The 23,536-nt window shown below is 44.4% G+C and overlaps 1 long non-coding RNA gene across 1 annotated transcript in view; it reads right to left on the reverse strand.

Moving 5' to 3' along the window:
- Window positions 1–11,062: 11,062 nt before the first annotated feature.
- Window positions 11,063–23,536, reverse strand: part of LOC122941284 — a 112,682-nt gene continuing 100,208 nt past the window's right edge. The window contains exon 3 of the long non-coding RNA XR_006390435.1: window positions 11,063–11,575. This is a non-coding gene — a long non-coding RNA (uncharacterized LOC122941284). The remainder of the gene's footprint in view (window positions 11,576–23,536) is intronic.

The raw sequence follows: 23,536 nt of genomic DNA on the forward strand, positions 1-23,536 counted from the left end.
GGGAAGTGGTATCAAGGGGACCAACCGTAGAGATAATAAATTTACACAACAGAGCGTTCCAAACACCATTCTCCATCCAAGGCAGGTTGCGCTTTGCCATTTTTTAAGAGGTAATTTTGTGTTCGTCCTTAAAACAATAAAATATAAGCCATTTGGTTTAAAATGAGAAATCTTGTATGAGGTTTGAAGGTACATCTTGTATCCTAAAAATATTGATGGGTCAATCTTTGGCCTGTTCCTTGCAGACACATTACAAATACTCTAGATATTCCTCTTGTCATAATCTGCTTTGCCTAAGGTGTGTAGATATTTTTTATAAAGCCAAACTTTTATAAAGACTACTCCCATGTGCTGCTTGGGAGCCTGTCAGCTGAGACCGAGTTTCAGACGGTCATATTGTCTATATTACAACAAAAACTAACTCAGTACTGAACCAAAGTTTTACTGTAAAAGACTATTAACATAGACTAGTATTTCTTAGTCCACTGGGGTGGTCTGGATCTTACACCTGCAATACAGAAGCTAAATTGAAACCAGTCTGATTCTATCTCTTCATCAAGGTTCATAAGTAAAGGCTATGCCTTCTATTGGGGGGTCTTGTTTACTACTACAACGTACGTATTGTTCACTAAAAATCATACATTTTTTAAATTAAAAAAATGTCCTGTCTTTTGCAGTCTCTATTTATTCTCATAGAAAGAGGTACACTTAGATTTGTGTTCAGGAGAGCAGAGGGAGCGTCTATGGCAGGCAACAGCTGGAGGGCCACAGTTTGGACATGCCTGGTCTATGGACTGAGCTTGCATGACCGATTTCACGCTGAGCAGAACTGAGCAGCCTGCAATTTCAGAGGATACATGCAGGCTGCGGAAGACAAATGGAATAAAGGAAGAGGATCAGATCTCAGACCAGAACTGAGAACCCTGCAATGTACCAGAATAAATGCAGGCTGCGAAAGACAAATGAAGCAAAGGAAGAGGATCAGATCTCAGAACACACTGAGCAGCCTGCAGTGAATCAGAATACATGCAGGCTGCGGAATACAAATGGAGCAAAGTAAGAAGATCAGATCTCAGAACACATGGGAGAGGGGATAAATTAGAGATGAGATCTAATGTCCAGGAGAGTAGATATTTCAACAGGGGGTTGATAATTGTATACATTGCTACAGAACTGTACATGTCTTCTACTGGCAGAGGTGCGTTACCATGTCTAGATTGGATATACATTAAGATGAGGGTATCAGCAGGATGGCGAAGATTTATTGTGCTGATCCTTACGGGCCCTTTACATGGGCCAACAATTGAACAGATCATCGCTAACCAGCGTTACTAGTAACTCTGGTTAGGGATGATCTGGTGGTGCAAATGCATCGCCAATTCTCGTTCATCGGGTAATTGTATCTTTTGTGTAGCACAAAAGATAATTGTTTCACAGTGGTAGATTTGATGCTGGGAAACAACGAGACAGTATGGGGAATAACGATGGCATTAGCAACCGCTCCTCCTTATACTATCGAGGAGATCGGTGCATGTAAATGAAACCGGTCTCCTCCATTAGCAATCAGCAGATTGTCGGGAAGGAATGCTTCCTTCATGACAATCTGCTAGATCGTCATCCTGTGTAAAGGCACTTGTATCCCTTTGTGTCTCAAGGAGGCCAATGTAAGGTGCAGATAGTTGACTCTTAATTTATTCATGAAGCTCTAGACTTCAACACATATCTAGAGCTGGTAAATGAGGAGGTGCTGAAAGTTCCCTTTATCTTTCCTCCCCCCCCAATAATAAACTTCCTCTACATCCTGGAGAAAAAAAATTGTAAAAAAACCCCAAAACATATCAAAGTGTTCGTATGGCATCCTGCAAGGAGCTGTTGGAGCAAGGGCTGAATGTTTGGATCAGGTTCCTTCAGAGACGGACATAAGGGAGATTGGAGAGCCAGCACGCGGCATGTCTGCGTCAGCTCTGACAGCTAGCATTGGGGCACGGCGCCTCTGAAGTAAAGGGAAGGTGGGGGTCCCAGGACCTGTAGGGAAATGATTAGGGGGAGGTGAGAAATCTGAGTAAACAGAACTGGTGAAAATGAATAAGGGAGGAAGCCAGAGGAAAATGAAAACCGGACTTTAGGTCCCATGGTGATCCCTGAACATGCTGCAGGATACCACCATACAAAGTGTAAATCTAGCACAGTTGGTCTATTCGGCCACAGAGTCCCGATGAGATAAGGCATGTCATATGGGATTGCTGCTGGTCTTGTGAAAGCTTTTTGAGGAGCCTTCAGATTGCTAAGGCACTATTTTATGATAAATCTTTTGTACCAGCCCCTTCAAGACTGAAATGAAGAATCCCTGCAAATATAGATGGACAACAGGAATGTTCAACGCCTAATATCTAATGTTAATAGGGGCTCCTATTGGATTTATTCTATTTAAACATTGTTTTGCTGTTGAGAACCATAAAGCTACTAGAGATGTCTGGCCTCAGATTACTTCACTGTCTGTACTGAGAATACATGCACACTTGGCCAAGCCCCACATGCATGTGTATGAGGGGTTGTATGGCCTGTCTAACATGTATGGCCAGCCTTAGGGCCCTTTTACATGGGCAAGGATCTCGATTGACCCCTGTATTGGTGCCATCGACCACACAACAAACAAAACGATACTTGTCGAGTGATTGCATCTTTCAAGTGGCGCCTAAACTGGACTGGGCAGCAGATCTCTCCTCCATCGAGAATGTCTGGGACTGGATGGGGCAACAGATCTCCCATGTACAGGAGTCAACGACCACCTTGCACCAGGGGTCCAAGATGGAAGAGCTTAGAATGACCACAGGAGAACATTCAGCATCTATATGACCTTCACCTGTATCACAGCAACCCAGTATTAATGTGACCCAGCCTCTTAATATACCCTGCTGCAAACCCCAAAAAATAAAGGGGGCACCACCCTGGTTCATTGACCGAGCACCACTAGCGGTTTAAACTTTATTAATCTCAGCTCAGTTGCATTACATTTTCCAGATGTTATTTGCATTCCCCATGGAGTAACAATTCTGGAGCATCTTTTATTTCCTCTATTATTTCTACCAGATGTTTATAATTGAATTGCCCGCAGTTTGCAATGAAGGTCCTTTTAGGTGCCACCAGTTGCGGGGGATGGGGGGTGTACCTGCACAGTCTGACATTGGCAGCAATGATTGGATAGCGTCAGACTGAGCAGGGACACACAGCCAACCAGGTGGGCATTCATTGCAAACTGCTATAAATTCATTTATATCTTCTAGTAGACGAACGTAACAGAGTCATAGGAATAGATGCTCCAGAATTGTTATTACATGGGGAATGGAGGTAGTTACTAAAACAGACATGTCAGGAGAGGGGACAGGGACTCTTCAATGCAAAGGTTCACAGTCACGCATATTAGTGAATTTTGTACCACTTTACAGGGCAGGTTCAGACTGTGCTTGAAGCGAGGTTGGCATCCCTCCCCAGACAGTGCCCTTCCACCACTGTGTTGGGCCATGAACTTGGCCGAAGGTCCCAGCATCTTCTGCGTCCTGGGATGTGCAGTTCTCATGGTCTTACTGTAAGCTGATTGTTTAGCTGCTGTTATTTTTATATGCATGAATACATGAATGCAAAATGTGCCCTAAAAATCCAGTTTTAGGCCCAGCTTGTTTTTCTGACTCCATACCAAAGTGCACTGCTCCTGTGCAGAATGGAGGAATTGTCCAAACATTGTCCTCCGGACGGCAGCCGCCTCTGGTGTATTCGGAGAGGGAATCGGTGGGATGTTTCCTCGCTCCCAGCAGGTAGCTCATTGTGAAGCAGGTCAACAGGAAGACGAGAGATACTTTTCAGCACTTTCTGTAAACTCCTCCAAGAATTCTTATCTCATAAAAAGAGAAAAGCTGCAAGATAAAGGTCCACGGATTGTTCCCAGTCCTCGGTCAGGCTGGTAGTATATACAAGGAGAGGATATAGCAACTGCTGCAAAACGGCCCTCACCATACTGTATTAACCCCTAAACCACCACCCCTGAAACACTATTGCTTTGTTTTTTTTTTGTTGGGCTACCACAGGCACAGGCACAAAAGGCTTTTTGTTAATATAATTTTTTGAAAAATATATTATTTTCCCATTTTATTTGTTGTAATCGGTACAAAAATAAAATAATTTTTTTCCCCCGTTACAATTATTCTTTAAATTCGCAAAACCGATAACAAAATAAAAAACAAAACTCTTTTTTAAATGTAATGAATATAATATTTGTATAATATGTGTCAGATTAACAGCACCGAATTGGCAACAATTTATACCTTTTTTTTTTTTTTTTTTTTACTAATGTGTGGTTTTATTTTTGGTTCATAATATGTCACAAACCCTGGCGGCATTTTTATTTTGCACTTTTCCACTGTAATTGGGGTATCCATATGACCCTCCATTACAGGGGAAACAACCCCTGCATAGCATTTTACACTGGCAGAGCCTATCTGGATCTGCATAGACCCTGCAGCTCTGCCCTGCCTGGAGAACATCTGGCGATCGCATGAGCGTCGCTCCGCCTATCCAAGCGCCATGGAGCACTATGTAGCCTTGAAAAGAAAAGGCAGAAGCTTATAAGCTGCTCCTAGCCTCTCCCCTGGGTCCCTGGATGTCTCTGACCTAGCAGGAGCATGGACTTTAGGACACCGCCCACCGTCAAAAACCTTTTTTTATTCTCCAGTTTTGTTGCCTTAATTTCTTCAACTCCTATGCTGCCTTACATCCAGTTATGAAGACAAGGGAGAGACAAGGGGCTATGCAGCACCATCCATAACTGCTCAAGATGGCAACTGTGTACTGAGGAGATGATGAAAGCATTCAGTGCAAGTGCAGATGCAGGACGCCCATATGTCTGCACCTGAGCTGAACAGTTTCAGAACCTGCACAGCAGAGCTCATGGCACACATTGATTTCATTTTCTGCATTTACGACAGACCAAAATGCATACCCTTTTTTAAAAAATTTGGCACAATCCACTAAAACATTTTTTTAGACTTGCGTATTGTCTAAAAAGAACTACACAAAATTTTTAGAAGTGGCTTCCTAAGGATTACTCTACATGTCACTGAAATGTTGCGGATGTGCCAGAAAAGTGGATGAGAGTCTAAGAAGCCTCATCCACACTTTGCATATAAAATCTTCAGTGTGCATTCACCTGTGTTGAGGATTCGAAATCTGCAACATGACAATTTACGCTGCAGATTGGCCTGTGGATTTCACCCTTTGCAATGGAGAGGGTGAAATCTACAGACATTTAAAATGGCACAAACCACATGTAATGCATGCTGGTTTTGCTGCAGTTTTTGTTGCAGATCTGTGGCAAAATCTGCAGCGTACTTTCCTGCTGTATCTTTCAGCCTGTGTGGATGTACCAGTAATGGAACATCACTTCAAAGTAAAAGGAGTACTCCTATGGTATATGTTTTACGATATAATTGATGACTATTGCTGAAGTAGGGGCATTGGGATACCCATGACTTAAGCTGGTGACCACTCTTGTGATTGGGGCATTGCGGTGTCTATGACTGATGAAGCTGTGACCACTCTTACGATAGGGGCATTGGAGTGTCCATGACTGGTGACCACTCTTACCATAGCGGCATTGGAGTGTCTATGACTGATGAAGTTGGTGACCACTCTTGTGATAGGGGCATTAGAGTGTCAATGACTGATAAGGTAAGCACTTTTATGATAGGGATGTCTATGACTGATCTATTTGGTAACCATTCTTCTGATCGGGGGCATTGGGGTTTCTATGACTGATGAATCCGGTGACCACTGTTGCCTAGGTGCATTGGAGTATCTATGACTGATGTAGCTGGTGACCACTCTTACGATAGGAGATTTGGAGTGTCTATGACGAAGCTGGGAACCACTGTCCCAATAGGTACATTGGGGTGTCTATGCTTGATGAAGCCCCTGACCAGTCTTACAATAGAGGCATTGGGGTTTCTATTACTGATGAAGATAGTGACCCCCCCCCCCTTACCAAAGGGGCATTGGGGTGTCTATGGCTGATGAAGATGGTGACCTCCCTTACCATAGGGGCATTGGGGTGTCTATGACTGATGAAGATAGTGACCCCCATTATCATAGGGGCATTGGGGTGTCTATGACTGATGAAGATGGTGACCTCCCTTACTATAGGGGTGTCTATGACTGATGAAGATGGCGACCTCCCTTACCATAGGGGCATTGGGGTGTCTATGACTGATGAAGATAGTGACCCCCCCTTATCATAGGGGCATTGGGGTGTCTATGACTGATGAAGATGGTGACCTCCCTTACCATAGGGGCATTGGGGTGTCTATGACTGATGAAGATGGTGACCTCCCTTACCATAGGGGTGTCTATGACTAATGAAGATGGTGATCTCCCTTACCATAGGGGCATTGGGCTGTCTCTAAGTCCTCAATGTCAGTTGGAGCTCTCACACTGCATTTTGGGAGTGAAGCTTGAGCTTGGCTGCCCCGTGTATGCTCTATAGTTGCTTTGTTTGTTTTTTTGCAGAATGCGGGAAGTGCCTCAGGTTTGCTGTACAGGTAGAGAGCGCTCGATGTGAACCTTTAAGCGCTGCCCCCTCCCACCTCTTCGCACACTCTTATCTGAGGGACAAGGCGCCAGGCGAGGAGGGACGCACAAAAGCAAGGGTGAAAAAAAATCAGAGAATATCCAACCGACAACTAATATTTGACTTTGCAAAAAGCAAACTAATGAAAAGCCTCCCAGGTCTGCAACACACGTGTTTATCAAAGCCTTGCATGGTCATAAAAATGAGCCGCATGGAAACCACACGTCACAGGCTGGCACACATGGAGAAATAATTGGCATAAGAAATTATCACTGTAATCCAATAACTGACCGGTGAGAATTGAACAAAAAGTAAAAAAAAAAAAAAAAAAGTCAATATGATATTAAAATGTAAAGTAAATGACCACTAATCCCACCATCTCCAATGACTACATGTCCACTTCCCAGCCTTGTCCTCATTGCACTCCCGAGGGGTTTTCTGATTATTCTAACCCCCCCCCCCCCCCTCAGACCAGCTAGATCTTAAGATGTACAAATCACTTGAGCAGATCTCAGTATCTGTTGGATTTTTGGCAGCGTCAACAATACAGAATGAACTTGCTAATATAACAGATTGATTCAAGATGTCCAAAAATGACAAAACCCAGGACATTCTGAAAAGTGTCGAACTGACTTGTTCACTTGTGTCATTTCCAATAGGTACCGTATGTACAAGTGCTGTTGTGCAAGAGGTGACTTCATCAGGACAGCTGAAGACCCAAGAAAGGGACCATTAGTCCTTCATACTGTCCACCTCTTGTATACAATAGGAAATAAATACAGCACCCACCAAAGAAAGGTTTGAAAATTCTAGATGCGCACCTCCGGAGCTGTATCCAGCTGCTCCTCCATTTAGTCCATGTATAGAAAAAGAGGCAGCATCCCAAAAATGGAAGAAAATGGTGCGTTAATCCAAACGATGATCAGGTACAAATAACTCAGAAGTGCAACGTTTCGGCTATTCCTTAGCCTTCCTCATGCTTGAGCATGACACATGACCTACAGAAGATAAGTTCAGATACTTTTTAAAGCCTAACTAAATTTTAGGAGATTTTTTTACCCAGTAAAGCAAAACCTAATGTACTATCTTACCCTGGTGCTACCTCTTCTTTAAGGAGTTGTCCAAGAATAGAAAAACTGTATGGGTTTGCATTTTTTATTTTTTTCATGCAGACACCTCTGCTTTCATCCATTGATTGGCATGAATCGAGGAAATGAGGACAAGCTGGAGTACAAGACTCAACCTACCGACAAAAAGTGGTGCTGTTCATGGGGGGGGGGGATCTTACTTTTTGTTTCTTTTTTCTAATCACACAACCCCCTTTCAATTAAAGGGCATCTGTCAGCAGTTTTGTACCTATGACACTGGCTGACCTGTTGGCAGCTGAAGTCATCTGTGTTGGCCCCATGTTCATATGTGCCCGCATTGCTGAGAAAAATGTTTTAATATATGCAAATGAGCCTCTAGGAGCAACGGGGGCGTTGCCGTTACTCCCAGAGGCTCTGCTCTCTCTACAACTGGTGTGCCCTCTCCACTTTGTTTGACAGGATCAGGCGTGATGACAGTTACACTGCCTGGCCATGTCAAAGTGTAGAGGATGCTGAAGTTGCAGAGAAAACTGAGCCTCTAAGTGTAATGACAACACCCCCATTGCTCCTAGAGGCTCATTTGCATATATTAAAGTTCATTTTTCTCAGCAATGCGGGCACATATGAACATAGGACCAACACAGATGTCTTCAGCTACCAAGCACACATGTAACAGGTCAGCCAATGTCATAGGTACAAAACTGCTGACAGATGCTCATTAAGCAAAGGCCGGGCCCCATCTTGCTTCTTTCTGTACCCTTGCTGACACATGTGCTTATTGCATACAGAAAAAGCTGATGACCACAAAGCCATAAAGAAGCAGAAGAGAGCATTGTAGAGCATGCTACAAATATTATTTTTGATTACGGAAATATGTTTTTACAGGTGGGGTTGTTCCAATATCAATTATCACCTATAAACAGGATAGTTCATAACTGTCTGATTGTCGGGGGTCTCACCCATCATGGGAATGGAGGCCCATGAATGGTGGACAAACAGGCACAGCTTATCCATTCATTCTAGGGACTTAAGGACCCCATTCTTGATTTGGGAGTCCAGTGGGCAGTACTATCACAGCTATCTCTGTCAATCACTCGTAAGGACTGCCTACTGGACTCCCAAGCCGAGAATGACTAAGGCAGTAAAAGGTTTAATGAATCTTTTCCGACAAAACTATACACCTGCTCAGCTCCCCCTTGCTTGCACATTGGATACTATTTTCAAATGTGAGAGGTTCCTTTTAATTTGTCTGGTGTGGCGCTGCAGGGGACATTCACTGCTAGGTTCTTTTGCATATTACGGCTGATCTGGGGACACTTTGGGATCAGCATATTGTCAAGAGATGATTCTAACAAGTAGAGATTGTTCAAGATGGAGAAGCCCTTAAAGTAAACAGTAATGAGCACTGAATGTGAATATAAAGGTTTAGTTACTCTTCAAAATGCCTATTCCTTGCATAGTATGTTTTATGGGATAACCCTTTTAACTACCAAGCTACCCATTGGTTATACAATCTTATAGAGTAGATGCCCGCATTTGGACCCATTCTACAAACTTGCACTGAAACTCAAGTAGTTTTCTTTTTATGTTGTCTGCAGTGGTCATCATAAATAAACCCTGATATATATATGGTAGATATGTTGTATTAACCAACTTTTGTTTTGCACAAAGTGTTGAGATATTCTCACCATCACATAATCCAACCGGGAATCCAAGGCATGTTTTGCTTCAATATTAAGTAGGCTTCATATCTACTCATTAATTCAGGAATGCCCAGGTAGTCTCAAGTCTTGTAGTGGTTGTCGCACATGATATTGCGTGGGATGCGTGGTATAACGTCCCAGCAGAAATGGGGTAGCCCAGATTAATCCATCACTTGTGTTCGCCCAAAAGTCGACTTTCTGTTCATATGCATAATACAAATATTATGGTAGAAAGAAGAAACTGAATCAACACTGACCTATTTGGGCACTTAAGAGTTTTAGGATCCTCATAAAACTCAGAATTTTGGGCACTACAATCCAAGAATAACATATTCCAAATGCTCTCTGGAGCCATGTCTTTACCGCAAGGAATGTTCCATTACCCCTCCCCCTGACACCACCTCCATTAACCCATTCCCTTCCAAAAAGGAACTGTGCACCAATTATGTCATTGCCTTCTCCTGCATGGTGGGCAACTGACTGACGATTAACGATCTTTGCAAGTCAAGGATAAGGAAACCTCTCCAGTGTCTTGTGTATCTCACTAGATGGTTTCCATATAATTGGTCATGCCCAAACCGGTTGAGGTACAGTTCTCTGACAATGTTCTTCTAACATTTCAAGAACTGTTACTTCATAAAGACTGCAAAAACTGTTTTCACACGTAAAAGTGGCCTACAAGAGCAAGTGCATGAATGGTAGCCCAATAAAGTAAAAATGAGGCCTACAGGGATGCTAGTTCATGCCATCCTGGTAGCAGGTGGCCCTGGTGCTTAGTTAGTTATGCTTCTTCCTAACCTTTTAAGGAGAGATGGTCCTTTTGACCCTTAACTTCCTTACTCCTGGCTTGTTCAATATAGTGAATGAAGACGCCATTGGGTTTGTATCGTGTTTTTTTTTATCTTTTACATTTGTTGGTATAGTGGAAGTAACTATAGAACTTTCACACTGCCCATGGATAAGGATGAGGCCAATTGAACCTGCCCATCTAGCGTCGGCCCATAGTCGTCTATGTACAATTTTGGTAACCATAGGAGAAGTTGAAGAAAACCACTAGCCGTGATAATGTCCTACATCCATAAATATTTTCTTCATGTCCAGTGATTTTTGTCTAATGCATGGCAGATCTAAGTTATCACTTGACCGCGGGAAAAATAGAAGCCATTTGCTGGAAATGTGGTAACTCTACAGGCACAAAAAAATTTATGTTGTCGATTGGATTTTTTTTTCCTTCAAACTTTTAGTCTCCACCCAGCTACCTCATTAGAATATCTCACCTCTAACTGGAGACTTCCACAAACGACGCGCCTAATGTTAGATGAGCCAATGATAATATTGACTTTGGTTAGCCATTTAACCACAATCAATGGGGAGCATGAAACAGTGAAGTTTTTAGTTAAAACACATTATTTTTTATACGGTACCTTAGTAGCTGAATGCACTGTGTGCGGCGTTACTACTGCTTGGCATAGCCAAGATTATGCCCTTCATAAGGCATGATACTTCCCAACCAGCTACTAAATGCTTGGTTTCATCCATGACATAGTGCATGTATGAATCACATGCGGCTGGAAATGAAGTGATCTGTACTGTTTAAGTTATTGGATTCCTTTCTTGTTTGCAGAGTAATAAGTGAACGATTACAAATATTTTTGAATTTTTTTAGTATTTAATCAGATCTTTAAATCAGAGCAATTGATGTTCGTAAATGAGGAATTAAGCACTGAAGCTTGAATTTACGATACAGAATATAGGAGGACATGTAGATCTTGTAGTAATTTCAGCAAGAGCTCTTTCAATTTCTTTGGGTCTTCTTGTATAGTAAGGACCTTAAAAGTTTAATTTATTCTGGATAATAAGTCTCTGTGGGCCGGTAATGAATAAAAACCACACAGTATTTTCTTTTGTTTGTGTAAATCCATTCTGTAGTGGTAGACCTCCAGACCATCATCCATTGTAAATGTCAAGAACAGATTTCATACTCAATCGTGCAGTAGCGATTTCCAATACTACATATTACTTGCATCACTCTCAAATTTTCCAGCGTGAAATGTTCCATATACTTGTGCACATTGGGTTTCACGTACAACAATCTTCAGTCTTCTCGTAGACCACAAAGGGGTTGATGTTACCAGACTGGTGCCCGTGTTGGATGTCAAACGTCTACCCTGGGAGGAAACAAAAGAGAGGTTTGTCAGTGTCATGTCCATGTGCTGTAGGTCATATTGATACTCCAGGCTAAAAGTGGAGGCCACCATAAAACAAAATTGGTCTGCTCTTGTAATGGTGGCCTAGAATTCTAAGGAATCCTCAGGCATTTCCAAAAATGTAGTTGTAATAAATCCACCCCCGCAAATGTTTAATCTAGTAATATTGGTCACTGTACAATATGTTAACACTAGTAGTCAGCATTGCCGACAAACATATGGGCATCACTTATGAAAAACAGGTGCTCCTTGTAGACAGTATGACTACCAACTAGTCACCATTATCTCCATGTCGAGTGTGTTAACTGTGCATTTTTTCCCTTTCCCACACAGGTCTACACAGCTAGGGACGGTTACATGGCAGCAGAAAGGTATTTGTAGATGTCCATTCTATGATTACCAAGACCATTGGTGTCCCATATGTGCTGCTATATGGTGCCTCTGTGAGAATACGAAAGGCACTTTACTCTCCCTTGGAAGCATGGTTTATAGAATACCCCCATACTACGGCATGAAATGGAATTTAATCGTCTGGGAGATACATGGTGGTACAGTATGGGCCCAGAGCCATTGGGCCCCATATTACAGATCTTTACTACGGCTGTGTTCACAAGACCATGTAATGACTGAAGTGCTTCAAAGTGAAAAATTGAATTGAATTTGTTTAACATCGTACGTATGTGAAAGGGAATCACGTTCCTAAATACATGAGAAAAGCTGCATAGAAGGTGATGATGTGCCTTCAACAAGACACACGTTTCACCTCCTTTTCTCAATTTCTGATGCACCACTTGTTTCGCAGACGTTTCACACTACAGATGTCTGCCCTCAGCTGTGAATCCTATGTGTAAAATAATTAACGCCTCCCATACAACAGATGACAGCGATCCTTTTAAGGATTAATGCACACAGCCTGATATGGGACGCTGGATTATTTCATATATTTTTCTAAAGAGGCCAGTTAAGGGCCACCACAAGGCATCAGGACCTAAGCGTCTGGAATGAAGCCCGCTCATCCTACCAACGTTATTTAGAAAAACAAGAGGCCAGCCCTCAACCTGACAGCTCACACAAAAGGAAAATAATCCCAAGTAAACAAGAAAATTAAAAGTGCTTCCTACAGGTTGCCAGGAAACCGGGACACTTGGCTGAAGATTGTACTTGAAGTGTGTACGGTTAAAGGGACGGTATATAGCAACCTAGATTCCACCATAACGGAAACACATTGCAATGTAGTAGACTTTACATTTTTCTTATCCACATATCTTAGGATTTTGTATCAGATAAAGAAACAACTACAATCCACTGAGAGAAAATAACAAATCTCTAAAACGTACCCTGTAATAATCTAACATAAAATAGCCATCTTCAATATGAAGACTCACAAAGAAATTCAAAGACCCATCAATATTAGAAGGCAAAGAGGATGACTGAAGACCAACTCTGCTGAGAAACGTGGCCCGAATAATAAGAAAAACACCCCAAAATGTTTCATCCAAGGCTGCTGGGACTTCTCCAAGCCGGCACCACTTACAGTATGTATGAGAACTGGATTCTTTTAGGTTATCTACTATTAAAAAAGCTACTACTACTTCACGCTAGGGCTTTCAATATTAGAAGGCAGAGAAAATGACAGAGAACCAATTCTGCTGAGAAACCTGGCCCTGGTAATAAGAAAAACACCCCAACATGTTTCATCCAAGGCTACATGGACTTCTCCAAGTTGGCATCACTGTATTCTTTGGGGTTTTTTACTAGTATTTTATGTTACCGTTGTGTTATTGTAATTGCATTTTTGCCTATTTATTGTCAAATTTGTAAATTTTTTATTTTTTTTTATGTGTGGAACATCAGAGATCCTCCAGGAGATGATGGGTTATGGTGGAAGAAGAGGAGTTCATAACATCTAGGTTTCTGTTAAATTTTATTTTTCTAGGCTCAACATTCACTCGACTAGATTATTTTTTCAGGATAGGCAGGGTTTGGGCATTAGGACCATGAAAAATGCGACGGTCTGCTAGAGTTGGGGAAGGGGGACTATGATCTGGGTAACATGGTCTATACTTAACAAGCCAAGAATGGAATAAACGGGGACCCATTGGGACTCTAACTACTTCACCTGGAGCTGGTCTTGGATTTTTTATTTTTATTCCAACCCACCCAGTATAACAGGTTATGGACCCCATACGCCCAGTTTGTTGACATAACAGGTTTCCTCATTTGACACTTGACTGAAGAGGGGAAAGTGGCCAAGCCTTGACATTGTCTGTATTGATCTTGAACAGGGAAGGGAGAGGGGGGAGGTAAAGGTGTTTACATAGGAACAGTAATGACTATTATATACGTCCGAGCCCCCCCCCCCCCCCCCCTTCCCCAGAAACATTATGGAGCCATTAATCTCAATAAAATCAAGTATATGAATGCGAGCTCCCACGACTTATGAGATGTGAACACTTGTGTAGGTTAAAGAAAGCCGAAAGGATTTTAACCTGTGCTCAATTCCGTATTTTTATGTTAGATTCGAGGTCCACACTTTCTCCACTGAGAACTATATAATTTTCAGGTGTTCTCAAAAGATCCCCTACAATCACCTAGATTGTCCAAGGGCAATGCCTTCTACGATGTAATAGTCTTCCCTCTTTACTCAAGGCTTTCAGTACTGGTGTCCTGTACTTACCCGTCCATGCTCCTGCGACCAATCCAGCCTCTCTAATTCGGTGCAGCCTGCATCACTCCATTACCGAAAAAACGAACCCAGCTGACATCGGCCTATCATGGAGCAAATGTTCATTGACAGGTTGTAGACTAACCAGCATTGCAGGCCGATATCCACAGAACATTTTCTAGATCAGTTACCACTCTCAAAATTTCTAAACTCGCATCCACCTGCCTGGAACTGTAGTAAAATAGAAGTTTTACCTGCACAAATCCACAAGTAAAATCTGCATCAGCTCCGTCCTAAGTATACTTATCCTACAATTACTCATTGGAGTTCTCCAGATCTCACAAACCGGAGAGGGGCTGTCCACTCCTTTATTATTTATGGGCTACCCCTTAGGATAGACCATCAATATCTAATCGGTGGAGGTCTTACTCCCTGCACCCATGGCAATCAGTTGTTTCACAGTATCTCCGGCACAGAAAGTTGGCGCCGGAACCACACGGCTCCGTTCATTGTGCCGTGGATGGCGATGGTTAATGCAGCTTTTCTCCCACAGCAGTTACAATCTCTGTCCACTACACAATGGATGGACCTGTGTATTTCAGGCTCTTGAGCTACTCTAAAACAGTTGATTGGCGGTGATGCCAAACCCATCTTGATCAGATATCCTGAGGAAAGGTAATCAAAAATAAAAGGAGTGGACAACCCCTTTAAGCAACTGTACAACTGGACCTAAGCTGTTCTATTGCAATCCCAGTTGATGAACCCCTGTTATGTTTTGCAGATGTATGACTTTTCTAAATACCATTTAGGCTTCAGGTTGGGTTTCGGGCATACACGGAATGGTTTTGACATGGTATAGGTAAACATACAAGAAACTTAAGACTTCTTGTCATGAGAGGTTGGTAGGAGTCTTGAAATTCGTGCACTTGAGCACTAGCTGGTGATGTAGACGCAGGCCAATTTGCAGAAATTCCAAAACCGGGCAGAGATATGAAACTATGTGGATGATGTTCCATGTAGCATTTATTTTCGTCTAGATCTTCGTGGCAACCAGACATTCAGACATAAGTGTCTGAAAGTAATGTGCAGCAAGTGTTCTACGGTATATCCAGATGTGTCAGACCCGATGAGAGGGGGAGAAGAGGTAGCAGTGACCTTGTACCTCTGGCTTCTCTGCTTTGTGTACATGAAAACAAGGCCGAGGCTGGTTTCCTTCCCAGCTGTCTGTCTAATTCCTTATTTCCACAAACACCCTGTAAGTAGTAATCTGTTAATAGCCGGCCCTGTCTGGGACAGGTGCCGCAAGCTTAGCCCTGGGAGCATCCTGAGTCACTTCCCAGGTATGGCTTTTCGCAGTGAGTAATGCTCCTCTCTAGAGAGGGCTGGACCACCTCCATAGTATTACACACTGCATCTAACAAGCTCATAATTAAAGGGGTTTATGCTCAGAAGTGCCCCCAACCCACGCTCTACCTCTCAGGAGGCCGTGAACTATAAATTACTAAAGATTAAGGGCAATTTTGAGTTACGTCCTTTGAAATGATGTGTGTCTTTGTACAACATCTGTACAGCGGTCTTCATCGTATTCCTAGAAGTAGCATTTTGTATAGTTCCTCCATCTGTTCAGGGAGCAATTTTGGTTTAACACACCCATAAAACCCATAAAATGCTGGACGAGTTATGTTTGTTGTCTTGGTTCCCAATAGAGGAGAATATTTACTCTTGGTTTCTATGCAGGTTCCAAATGTATGATCAATGATTGCTAACTCTCCTGCATAACGTAAACAGGACGGATCCGTTTTGCAGCCCATAGACTTCTATTATGACGGAATGAATAACGGAATGCCTCTAAAGTCATTCAGTTATGCATTCAGTCATAGAATTGCGTTATAGTCTGTGGTAACGGAATCCATAACGCAATTCTGCTTTTACCACCAAACGAAGTGTGAACAAATTTCAAAATATGAAATTCGCTCATCTCTAGTCATTACTTACTAGGGAACCTTCATGCTTATGAACCTTTTTTTTTCTTTTATAGCCCGAGGTATGTGCTTTCTACACCAATTACACCCATGCAACAAAATCGTGCAGCGTGCCACACAAAAAAAATGTGCACTAGGTTGCGGTCTATTGCAGGCCCTCTCCATAAGAGAAGGGCCCCCGCCATAAACCAATCCCAGTCCCTATTAGCCAAAGAAGCGTCAGTCCTGCTCTGGCTTTCACTCAGGTGTTGGCCAAGAGCCATAGTCAAGATCTCGCCTCTCCTCGGAGGGAGATGCCAAGGGGTTTGCAGGGGAGTGAGACACCAGATGGCCACACACACACACAACTAGACCACATGGGGGGGAGGGGGTAGGACGTTGGGACGTTGCAACCCTCTTTATGTCAGGCCGCAAAAGACGGGCAAAGAGAGGTGAGTGCTCTCAAAATGTGCCATCACCCAGTGGGATCCCACCCCCAGTGAGTTCAGGCACACCAGGGTCACCACTCCTGGGGCACTTCTGCACCTCAGGCTTTCAAACATCTCAGCCCATGGCTTTGATCCGGAGCCCCTTGGTCACCTACAATATGGCACTAATGGGCAAATGCGTACACCCTTGGGTCAACCGTGTTTTTCTCTTTTCCACATCCTGGTGGCCCGGACTACATCACCAGGACCAGATAAGAACAGATACTACACTTGATCTTAGCCATAAGACTGAACCTTTATGAACCATTTAACATGTGAACTAGACATGTGCGGGACAAGGTACTGGTTGACTGTATAAGATGCCTTAGATGCAGCTCAAAACGGGTTCTGGTAATCATTGAAGAGTGCCCAGGGACTTATTTTTCAGGCAATGGTCCATGGGAAAAAAAAAAAAAGTGTGCAAATCAACCTGCCCTTTTTTTGATGAAGGACAAGAATCCTAAAAACCGTGCTATCTACAGATGGGCGTCTCAGGCTTGGCATGAGCTAGCTTGCATACTTTTCTCCCCATGGAGCACTGCTGGAACAAAAAGCCTCCATATACCACTGGGTCTCTTTAATGAGAAACAGTAGCCCCTGAGACCAAAAGAACAAAAAGTCATACTACTACTACCACTCACTATGTCATATGACTTAGAAGCAGTAGGTTTCTAAATAACAACTCTTCAATAGGTGCTGTACGATCCATTGACCCAATGACCGATGTGTGGGACAAGCCAATCTGTGTGGCTTCCAACTGGTAGTAGACCTTGAAGGGGTCATGCCATGACTGATGTAAGAAAATTAAAATCTTTTTAAGAAAGCTAGAACCAGCCCTGTACCTCATGTAAATTCAGAGATCTCGTCATTCATTGCTCCAATTGTTCTGCTCGATTTATTTCAGTTTGGCAGCTCAGGGGGCATGTCCTTTCTCAGGGTTTGTCTCCTTTCTGCTGTAGCTCTTTCCCTGTAAATGCCACCACAGCTTCTAACAGAAGATCTGGCTGGTGGCAGTTGAAGATTTAAACTGAGTGTGTGTGACTACCTCAGTTTGGTGGACAGAGAAATAAGGAAAAGAGTAAGCAGCAGGTGGCGCTATACAAATTCATTTTATTGAATAAGCAATTTTTTTTTATTACAAGCAATGACTAAACTATTCAGATCCAGGTGCTGGTTTGAACATTTTAGATTATTTTTTGTGGCAGCAGCCCCTTTAATGGGTTTGTGGCTGAGCGTGGGAGTATTGAGCTCTAGCTCATTATAAAATGTTTTTTATAAAAGCCTCTTCCCATGATCTGTCACCAGTTTTCACCAGTTTTCAGTATCGTTGGGGTGACCTCATTGTTTCTCTCTGCATCCTCATTCTTCTGGGCATTTCCTGAATTGCACAGATTGAAGTCCCAGTCATTCTTCTGCTGTAGACATGTCAAGTGACTGCTAAGTCCTGGCAATGTAAATTGTTACCCTCATGTCTTAGAAGATACACCCACTTAAGGTGACAAGTGTCTTGTCACTGTCAATAGATTGTATTACATTTGTCTAGGTCTGTACAGTGCGGTATTCATAATCTTTTTATCCTACATTAACCATTACAGGTGGATGATGCTGTTCAGTAGCCTCCATCTGAAGTTCTTCCAGATTTAGCAGTATTGTCTTCAGATTTTAATTAAAGTTAAAGAAGCACTCCAGCTATATGGTGCAGCATAGAATAGTACTAAAGAATAATGTAAAAGGTCTTGCACATACCAGTTTAAGTGCTGCTATATTTGCTCCTTCTTCCCCTATAATATGATTTTCCTAATGCAGACTACATACCCCATCATGCTATTGGCTTTTGTAGAGACAGAGGTGAAAGAGTCTCACAGCATCACGGATGCCGACCCATTCTCTTGAATGGATCCGCAATCCAGGAGATACAACGCGGGGGCATGAATCGGAAGCCGACAAAAGCACTATGGAGTATTTCCGTCCGTTTTCTGTCCATGCCTCTGCACCGCAAAAAAGTAGTGCATGCACTACTTTTTTTTTGGTGCAGACCGTCAGATGCGGATCACGGACCCATTCAAGTGAATTGTGCATTCCGGACCTCAATTTGCAGTCCGCAGCACAGGCAAGGCCGGCACAAGGTCGTGTGCATGAGGCCTAACTCAGATCGCAGAGTCTAAGTGTATTCCTATGTGCTGCAGCTTCAGCCTGTCTCCCCTGCCTTCTGCTTGTGATAGGTTTGCCCCTGTCAGGCGTTTACAAGCAGGTGGTAGGGGAAGCAGTGTGAAGCTACACCTCGCAGAATTACACTGGAGATTCTGCACAAAGTGCACAAAGATAGTATAGACAGGCAGTGTGAGTCTATAGCTCTGCAGCCGGTCGCTGTATGTACTCACTTAATATAACTGCTCTCCCAGTCCATTAGACAAATATATCTCAGCAGTACTGTATACATGGAGGGCCATACAGGGGAACAAGGAGGATGCGGACCACGTGACACAGCTGCCCATAGTGCAAAATGTATGAATGCAACTGAGCAGGGATAAAACAAAATTACACAGCTAGAATATTGCGGGTGAGTTAGCATGGGGGAGATTTATCATCTCCCGTGTGCCAGAAAAGTGGCATTAGAAAGTTGCAAGCTGGGTGTTTGTGACTAGGGCTGCAGCTAACGATTATTTGAATAATTGATTGGTTGTTGATAATTTCATCGATTAATTGGGAAAAAACACCAAAATGACAAAAACAGCTGAAGGCGTCTGTGTTGGTCCCATGTTCATGGGGTTTATATGATTTTACTTGAAAATTTATGTTCAAAGGCCATATTAAAAAAATTGTGGATGGCGCTGTTATGGGGGGGGGGGGGGGGGTCTGTGGAAAGCGCTATTATGGAGGGGATGTGTGGATGGCACTGTTATGGGGGGAATCTGTGGATGGCACTGTTATGGGGGGAATCTGTGGATGGCACTGTTATGGGGGGAATCTGTGGATGGCACTGTTATGGGGGGGAATCTGTGGATGGCACTGTTATGGGGGGGAATCTGTGGATGGCACTGTTATGGGGGAATCTGTGGATGGCACTGTTATGGGGGGAATCTGTGGATGGCACTGTTATGGGGGAATCTGTGGATGGCACTGTTATGGGGGGAATCTGTGGATGGCACTGTTATGGGGGGAATCTGTGGATGGCACTGTTATGGGGGGAATCTGTGGATGGCACTGTTATGGGGGGAATCTGTGGATGGCACTGTTATGGGGGGAATCTGTGGATGGCACTGTTATGGGGGGAATCTGTGGATGGCACTGTTATGGGGGGAATCTGTGGATGGCACTGTTATGGGGGGAATCTGTGGATGGCACTGTTATGGGGGGAATCTGTGGATGGCACTGTTATGGGGGGAATCTGTGGATGGCACTGTTATGGGGGGAATCTGTGGATGGCACTGTTATGGGGGGAATCTGTGGATGGCACTGTTATGGGGGGAATCTGTGGATGGCACTGTTATGGGGGGAATCTGTGGATGGCACTGTTATGGGGGGAATCTGTGGATGGCACTGTTATGGGGGAATCTGTGGATGGCACTTTTATGGGTGGGGGGAATCTGTGGATGGCACCTATGGGGAGGGGGGATCTGTACACTGTTATGGGGAGGGGGATCTGTGCACTGCTATGGGGAGGGGGATCTGTGCACTGCTATGGGGAAGGGGATCTGTGCACTGCTATGGGGAGGGGGATCTGTGGATGGCACTGTTATGGGGAGGGGGATCTGTGCACTGCTATGGGGAGGGGCATCTGTGCACTGCTATGGGGAGGGGCATCTGTGCACTGCTATGGGGAGGGGCATCTGTGCACTGCTATGGGGAGGGGATCTGTGCACTGCTATGGGGAGGGGGATCTGTGCACTGCTATGGGGAGGGGGATCTGTGGATGACACTATATAGCATCTTATGCTATATGTGTCATCCACATATCTCCCCAACAACAGTGCCATCCACAGATCCCCCTCCCCATAGCAGTGCACAGATCCCCCTCCCATAACAGTGCACAGATCCCCCTCCCATAACAGTGCACAGATCCCCCTCCCATAACAGTGCACAGATCCCCCTCCCATAACAGTGCACAGATCCCCCTCCCATAACAGTGCACAGATCCCCCTCCCATAACAGTGCACAGATCCCCCTCCCATAACAGTGCACAGATCCCCCTCCCATAACAGTGCACAGATCCCCCTCCCATAACAGTGCACAGATCCCCCTCCCATAACAGTGCACAGATCCCCCTCCCATAACAGTGCACAGATCCCCCTCCCATAACAGTGCACAGATCCCCCTCCCATAACAGTGCACAGATCCCCCTCCCATAACAGTGCACAGATCCCCCTCCCATAACCGTGCACAGATCCCCCTCCCATAACCGTGCACAGATCCCCCTCCCATAACCGTGCACAGATCCCCCTCCCATAACCGTGCACAGATCCCCCTCCCATAACCGTGCACAGATCCCCCTCCAATAACCGTGCACAGATCCCCCTCCCATAACCGTGCACAGATCCCCCTCCCATTACAGTGCACAGATCCCCCTCCCATTACAGTGCACAGATCCCCCTCCCATTACAGTGCACAGATCCCCCTCCCATTACAGTGCACAGATCCCCCTCCCATTACAGTGCACAGATCCCCCTCCCATTACAGTGCACAGATCCCCCTCCCATTACAGTGCACAGATCCCCCTCCCATTACAGTGCACAGATCCCCCTCCCATTACAGTGCACAGATCCCCCTCCCATTACAGTGCACAGATCCTCCTCCCATAGCAGTGCCATCCACAGATCCCCCTTCCATAACAGTGCACAGATCCCCCTCCCATAACAGTGCACAGATCCCCCTCCCATAGCAGTGCACAGATCCCCCTCCCATAGCAGTGCCATCCACAGATCCCCCTCCCATAGCAGTGCCATCCACAGATCCCCCTCCCATAGCAGTGCCATCCACAGATCCCCCTCCCATAGCAGTGCCATCCACAGATCCCCCTCCCATAGCAGTGCCATCCACAGATCCCCCTCCCATAGCAGTGCCATCCACAGATCCCCCTCCCATAGCAGTGCCATCCACAGATCCCCCTCCCATAGCAGTGCCATCCACAGATCCCCCTCCCATAGCAGTGCCATCCACAGATCCCCCTCCCATAGCAGTGCCATCCACAGATCCCCCTCCCATAGCAGTGCCATCCACAGATCCCCCTCCCATAGCAGTTTCATCCACATTTTCCCCTCCCATAGCAGTGCCATCCACAGATCCCCCTCCCATAGCAGTGCCATTCACAGATCCCCCTCCACATAGCAGTGCACAGACCCCCCTCCCCATAACAGCCCGGCCCCACCGCCCACAGCAGTAGACTATTCTGGCAGTAACTTTTACTTGAACTTTAAATCAGGGCATCTTTATTACCTTACAATGAAGCTCCGGTAACAGGCAGAGCGGGCAGCGGCGTAACCTCACTCATGTGACGCGCCTGCTCCGCCCACTTTATGAATGAAGCAGGCGCGTCACGTGAGTAAGTGACGTTACGCCGCTGCCCGCTCTGCCTGTTACTGGAACTTCATTGTAAGGAAATAAAGATGCCATGATTTAAAGTTCAAAATTCAAGGAACCGCAGGCATAGTGCCTGACCGCCAGCATAGTGACGAATCGGACGATTATTCGATAACGGGATTCGTCGACAACGAATCCCGTTATCGAATATTATCGATAACTTCGATTAATCGTTTCAGCCCTAATTGTGAGACTTTTTAAACTACTGTCGGCCATATTAATTCTTATGGGGCCCATTTTTCTACCTAGTAGTTCTTCCAGTGAGAAGCCGTCTTACTCTGTGCCTCTTCCCCGACACATGCCTGTTAAATGCAAAATGTGATCTGGGACCAAACAGTCCAGAGCTTGACTACTAAGGGTGGGTTCACATCAGCGTTATGTATTCCGTTATGGCTTTCCGTTATAATGGAAAATAACGGAATCCATAAGACTGGAGTCAAAACGGAAGCCTTTAAGAGGCATTCCGTTTTGATCTGTCATAATAGAAGTCTATGGGAATCAAAACGGATCCGTCGATTCCCGTTATGCAAGACGGAAAACAAAGTCCTGTCGACAGGACTTTTTTGGTCTGTTCTGCAAACCGGGAACCAGACGGATCCATTATGATTCCCATAGACTTCTATTATGACGGAAAGCAAAACGGAATACCTTTTAGAGGCTTCCGTTTTGCAATCCGCCATAATACAAGTCTATGGGCAGCAGAACGGATCCGTCCTGGTTTCCGTTATGCAGGACTGGGCTCCTGCATAATGGATCAGTTCTGCTGCCCATAGACTTGTATTATGAAGGATCAAAATGATATGCCTCTTAAAAGCTTCCGTTTTATGGATTCCGTTGCTTTCCGTTATAACCATGTTATAACAGAAAGCCATAACGGAATACATAACGCTGATGTGAACCCGCCCTAACTCATAGCCAAGAAAGTGACCAGACCGCGGGCAGGTCTGCCTATAACTCCGCAGAGACGTTACTAAACATTTCTATAGACTCTGCAGCTGCACAGAAAACAGACAGCTGAACTCTCCATCGAGTTTATTTGTTTCACATTTCCCCCTGATAATCAGCAAAAAATGCGAATACTAATATAAAATGACATAAAATAATGACCTAAAAATAAAGCCCCATTTATCATAGCAAAAGGGCAAAAAATCATTGGAATAACAGAGCGATTTCTGTAATAAAGAAAAGTATAAAAATGAGCCTGGTCGTTAAGGTCGCATCACACGACCAT

This window comes from Bufo gargarizans, chromosome 6 (assembly GCF_014858855.1).
Source record: "Bufo gargarizans isolate SCDJY-AF-19 chromosome 6, ASM1485885v1, whole genome shotgun sequence".
Lineage (NCBI taxonomy): Eukaryota > Metazoa > Chordata > Amphibia > Anura > Bufonidae > Bufo > Bufo gargarizans.